This window comes from Anabas testudineus, chromosome 3 (assembly GCF_900324465.2).
Source record: "Anabas testudineus chromosome 3, fAnaTes1.2, whole genome shotgun sequence".
Classification (NCBI taxonomy): Eukaryota; Metazoa; Chordata; class Actinopteri; order Anabantiformes; family Anabantidae; genus Anabas; species Anabas testudineus.
Genome location: NC_046612.1, coordinates 19,120,069 through 19,126,507, shown reverse-complemented (window position 1 = coordinate 19,126,507; position 6,439 = coordinate 19,120,069).

Genomic DNA, 6,439 nt, shown 5'->3' with positions numbered 1-6,439 from the left:
TTGGCATTTTAATTCTTTGTTTACCTTTGACTAGTTAGTACTTGCAAGTACCAACAACTGCACAGTCAGAGCATATGTAAAGTATGAGTGCAAGACCACATACCTCTAAGTCTTTTAGAACCCTGTTGTAGAAGTTCTGGTTTGATGCAGGTCTACGTTCTTATTGTGTCATTGGTAATCCTTTCTTTCTTTCTTTTTTTTTTTTTTTTTTTTAAGTGAGTAGCTACAAATCTAATGACTTTAATTGAGGTATTGTATTTTCAGAGTGTGTGTGGGAGAAAATGAAAAGAATGAAACCTGAATGAGATTTGAATGAGCCAAAATGACCATTGAACATTTATTACTACTACTAATACAACAACACATCATCAGTGGGGTAAAACTAACCTGTCTCACGGCAGTTTATTCCCAGCTCACATTCCTTTTAGTTGTTTTATTTTGACCCTGTAAACATTGTTCTGACTATTTATGTTTGTTTATTTTCTCAGTGAGTTAAATCCAGCATTTGAATTCCAAAGTTTGATCATATCATCATGTCATTAATATGTGATTTTTTTTGTTCTATCAAAGCAAGTATCATTATACTGTTTGTTATATTTCATATGCATGTTAATGTCAATAATGCAGCCCTACTGAGCATGCTGATGTTTGCAGCTTCATAAAAGCAGCTAAAGACATTATGTAGTACATTTATTTTTAAAGTTTTTCTTTTTTCTTTTTTCAGATATGGCCACATGACAGGCCTATCATTCTTATTTGCTAAGCTCAGATTCAGGCAACCACAACTTTTGTTTTCTGAGATATTTATTGTTCCTACAAACCTAGCAGACTAGTGGAATCTTTTTAATTTATACTTTCTTTGTGGTAAATCGTTTATTTTGACCAGGCTATACACAAAAAAGGAGAGAAGCCACATAAAAGCCCAACTAACATTCTCAAAATAGATAAAGGTACAAGAATTTTAGGCTGGGTGTTATGTGTGTTTGTTTGTGTGTCTGTAAGTGTATGTAGTTGAGTGTTTGTTGAGTGTATATATACATAACACAACCCTCCCCAAGAAAAAACATTTTTTTTAGTCATTGCCCTGTACTATGGTGGGTTCGTTGATTAATGTAGGGCAGTATGGGAGGGTTTCAGAATGATTCATTGAGCTCAGGTCCTCATCTGTAATATGTTGATGAAACTGAAAAGAGGAAGAAGGATTATGCAGGAGTTGTGGTGGAATGTGTATACGTATGTTTTGTGGAGTGAGGTAAGACAGCGAGGTGTTGTAATGAAGCTAGAAGATGAAAAACTGTGCCAGGGTGATTCCTAACACATATCTTCCTGTTCAGTAGACATAACTGTATGGATGGTCTTATGTTCCTATATATGACAGCTCTTTCCCTCTTTCTACCTTTTACCTTTTTTAAACTTAACACTGACAAAACCACTGAAGCATCCAAATATCTTCTCCTTGCCAGTGTACAAATCATTTAACCTTGCTAAGCACAAAACTGCAGTTTACAGTTGGGCTTTTGATAAAGTTTAATTTAACCTTGCCTGAGGGGAATGACTTTGTGCTCCAGTAACTTTAGCTTACTCTGTTCTACTACTTCCTTGAGTCATGCACAGTTAGGAAACAGATCCAAAATGGTGAACATGGCAAACGTAGCAAATACACCTTGAGAGGGAGCATAAAAAGAGCTTTTCAGATGAGCTGCAATTATCACTCAGCATGTGAAGGGCTGAACTGTGCTCAAGAGGAAAGTCACTCTACTGCGTTTGCCTGATTGAAAATCAGTTCTCATAAACACCAGAATCACCTTTATAGTCTCCCCCAGACAGTGTGATCCTCAGGGGCTGTAATAAACACTCAGGGGAATACGAGGTGTCATGCATTTGCCGTTTGGTGATAAGAGGGAAGTGATAGCCTACTTTGTCATAAATGTATTTCCTTCAATTGACATTAAAGATTGAAGGATCTAATTAGTATGTAAGCTGTGTTGTGTAGGTTGGTCTACATTATATCAAAACTCATTTTTCAAACTGAATTTTCTGCTCCTTCAACCACAAAATTGGTATTTTAAACACAATGAGTTTATATTATACATGTTTATAGACATAGTTTTTGCAAAATTATATGTACTGTATCAATTTTTTCAATCTTTCTTTTTCAATTACTGCCTGTTTCTGACTGAATAAATAATTCTCTCCAACCCTGTAATGATCCACCCGCGGGTGAATGATCATGAAGCTCAGTTTGAGATCTTCAGGCAGTGCAGTGCTCAATCGAGCTTGTCCAGTGCAGCCCCTACAGGCTCCAGAAGACCTTTACTTATAAATTTGGCTAACCATTTTTATTGTCTTTTTGCAATTACCAAGTGGCCCATCTTCTACTTGGAGTAGTAGGTGGGCCTACCGCTGCTACTAGAGTAGTTAAAGGCGCAATCTGTGGGACGGTGCATGTGTACGGGCACACATTTTCAGAGAGAACTGCTGCTATGCACATGCAAATATTTTGTCCATACAAGAAAAATATATTGACAAACTGTAGAATTAGATTTGAAATTGGAATTTCGATGATCTATAAAAAATGGAGACATCAAGACATAAAAGTTGACAGCTTCTTTGTGGTATTTTGTTCAGTAGATTATTAGTAGTACATGTACAGCTCCAGGGTCCTGGCAATGAAATACCTAAATGAAATTAAGCCATTCTTTAAGTTATTTGTTTCCCCTGTACTATACAGGCTAGATTAGGTTGTGGATTTGTCTGTAAAATGCTAATATCACAAAAGTTTTGAATTTTTTTTATAGCCCTTTCAAAAATTAATGTATTATATGTGATACTGCGTTGTACAGTATTTATAAACTTAACTTAATTTCATGTTTTTATGTGATTTTCTGACTTTACATACCACAGGAATAGAAGAAGAATAAAACCATAAAATGTATTTAATGCAACAAGATTAGAGTATTTGGAGTAGGTAAACAATATTCTGTTAATATTTGTAAGTTAATATAGAGATGTAAGCACATAATTTCCGATTTGATTTTTATTGTTTAGACATTAAAAGCAGTGCAGTGCTGTGCACTTTATTTTATTTTATTTTATAATAATAGCATATGATTTAAAATTAGGTTGTTCCTCTTTTGTAAATGTAATGTGATATAAGGACTGCTTAGGACTGTTGAATGTGATTGAACTAACTTCAGTGCCCTTTTGTTTTTCTTCGGGCCAGTTTTAATTCATAAGAGATGCAAACTGGGAGAAGGGAATTACTTATGTTTCTAGGATATCTCTGACTATATGTCTCACAGAGTCTTTAAACCCCCTAAAATGGTTTCAGTTATGAAGAATATTTTTTTTCTTTTTTTTTTTTTGTGATGCTTGTGGAACTGTGTGTAATTGTGTAACCCTAATTTTCCTGGCAGGGAGGCTCTGACAGAGGCCTGTCATCTCCCCTAAGCCTCTTCTCTCAGGCGCGATGCTGAAATGAGATCTCGTCTTAGCTGCAGAAATGCTGAAAGTAATATAACGGACACGAAGAGAGCAAAATCACCTTCTTACAGAGAAATCCCTTACAAAAAGAGCTTTAGCTTTCATATCTACACTGGCCTCTCAGCTGACATGATGCAGTGAAGAGAGCCGTGTGTGATATCCACTCATGGAACAGTCTTGCAGATGAGAGGAAATTTTCATCTTTCGCAGCAGTGAATATTTAATGTCAGCATATGGTTCTTTTTCGACTGGATTCAGTGGGTAATTCACATGTAGGCTTACGTGTGATGTGAATAGTCCCCCCAAAAATATTTAAAAAGTTAAGCACAGACAAAGAAAAAGAGCTGTCTAGTTTGTATGGCTGGCCAAATTTACCTGATCTGTGGCCTTCTTCCCTCCTCATCCCTCTCAGACCTCTTAATCAGTCGCAGCATCCCTTGGCATGGTAGTCTAATAGCTCATAAATGTTTTATAGCAGTGCACGATCGTCGAATTGACATCTGGCTATTACGTGTCTACATTGGCTTGTGCCATTTCTTTCAGAGGAGCTTACACTGTGATGAAAATAATGTACCTCTGACTTAAGTGAAATAATTAAAAAACTGGCTAAAATCTGCCACTGAATTAACAAAAAGAATTATTATGAAGACTGTTTTTCGTAATGTGAGAGCGTGGGGGCTGGGGACTGGAATGGGGGCTCTGAAATTACTGCAGATAGTGGCAAATCTCCTGCCTTTGATCTTAGTAACTATCAAAGAGATCCATCCTCTCAAAGTCAGACACCCAGCTACATGCAGTGCTGTGTTTCATATGCTTTGAGTCAGCGTCAAACAGCATCTCTTCACTCCTCTCTCACTGGTCAGTAATCACTGCTTAGAAACACTGTGAGGTCGTTGCTGCCTTGATCACAGTCTGCCAGCAGCTAGCATGTAGTTAGCACAAAACAAATGTAAAAGCAAAGCACTGCCTGTAGCTATCAGTGTTAGAATAACATAAGAAGTACAGAAAACAGAGGCACTGCCTTTTTTCTGTACTTACAACAGTGAGTCAAACAAAAATCCATTTTCCAAAAATAAAGTCTGCACTCCAGACGGAGCTCTGTAAGGCTCTGTGCTTAGTCATGCTTTCATGTGTCCTGTGCTTTCTTACACACATGAATATCTTGTTTTTGGAGTTATTGGTTATGGTTATCTCTGTCTCCTATGACCAAAATGTGTATATTTAGAGTTTGCTGCTAATAAGAGCTCCCTTAACCAGTGGGGCACATGGAGATTACTCCACATATTGAATTGCAACATACCATGTTGCATTGTATTGTGGTGATATTGCACGTGATATTGTATTATATGTATATTCTATTGTAGTATTGTATATTATAGGTAAGTGTTCTCTGCCTGCAAATTACTTGGCCAGATATTTTGGTGCATTAAACCAAAAAAAGCTCTTGCACTCAGCTTGTTTAGACTGCATTTAAAAAAGAACAGTTTTCACACAATGGCAAACACTGAAGTAGTATTACTGAGTAGTATTGCTCTTAATTGTAGGCCAGTTCTAGTTGAATGTAATTCTTTTTACTCATGATTTCTATACATTTAACACCAATATCTTAAGTGCTATTGAGCAAAGTTTTTACATGTGAATCACTTTTTAAACAATTTTAAATTATATATTTATTATTAAATATAAAATATTATAAAATATTGCAGAAGGAAGGTGACACAATAGACATACTTCTGCCGGTTTCATGCTGTTCAGCTGATTAATGTCTGGTGGCAGTGATGTGCAGATGTGCAGTGTGTCAACAAGAAAGGAAAAGAAGCAGCTGCGAACATGTATGTAACATGTATGTAAGCAGTGTAGGATTTAAATTATTCAAAAATATATCTGCAAGTGTTTTAGTAGGAAGGAAATGTGATCCAAAGCTCCACAAGGCATCTTGCATGTTTTGTCTGTTTAATATTCACTGGTTAAAATGTGCATGCAGTATGCACTGATTAGTGCCCACTCACGCCAACATCAAATGGTTTAAAAACCAATGAAGTTATAAAACTTATAATATGTAACCAAAAGTAACCCATGACTCCAATCTGCCAACTGTAATCCATTCTGTAAATTTACCATGCTCACTGATGATCTCTAATAATGTCTTATATATGTGAAAAAAATAAAAAAAAATCAAAATAATAAATAAACCTTTCTCGCCCTTTGACTAAACCCTGCAGCTATAATATCAGTCATTTGTATTATGTCATATTAAGACCTCTCCCTGTACCTGTACCCTAGCAGATTTTATCTCACACAACTATTTTAGGGTCAGAACAGTATTTACAGTTGTCATGAGGGTGCTCTTTGGTCGTAGCTTGCACAGCCTGTAGCTGAAATGACTCCCTCCACACTCTGACTGTTAAGCTTATTCAACTGTTCTCTGTGATATGTTTCACTCAGAAGAAGAGTGTCAGCTGTTAATAAAATTGTAAATGTAAACGTTATTATATCATAAAGTGGTTTGGGAGTTATTTATGTGTATTTGTTTATTAGTTTGTTTGTTCCTTCCTGGGTTTCATAGCTTCCTCTTAATTTGTCTTCACAGTTTGCAGCTTGTTTTCAAAACTTCTCCATATGTTGCTGCCAGTCAGTGAAATTTTCCTGACAAAAAAGGCAACTCATTAGCCTTTAATGTTATTCATATACTGTAATTTGTCAGTTGAACTTAAGTTCAACATCAACAAAGTAGTTGGACTGCACCCACGACTAACACTGACCTGTCCTCTGTGAGATTTATTCAAATGTTGTGAAGATATTGCTTATAGCCTTCTGGTAATGGTCCACAGTACGAACTGTAGACAGTGGTTGCTTATTTTTTTTTTCCTTAATGGAGGACACAACTAAGTGAAGAGACATTTAAAATTGATCTGTTTGCTGAGCAATGGAAATCCAATCCACTGCAGGCTTCAAT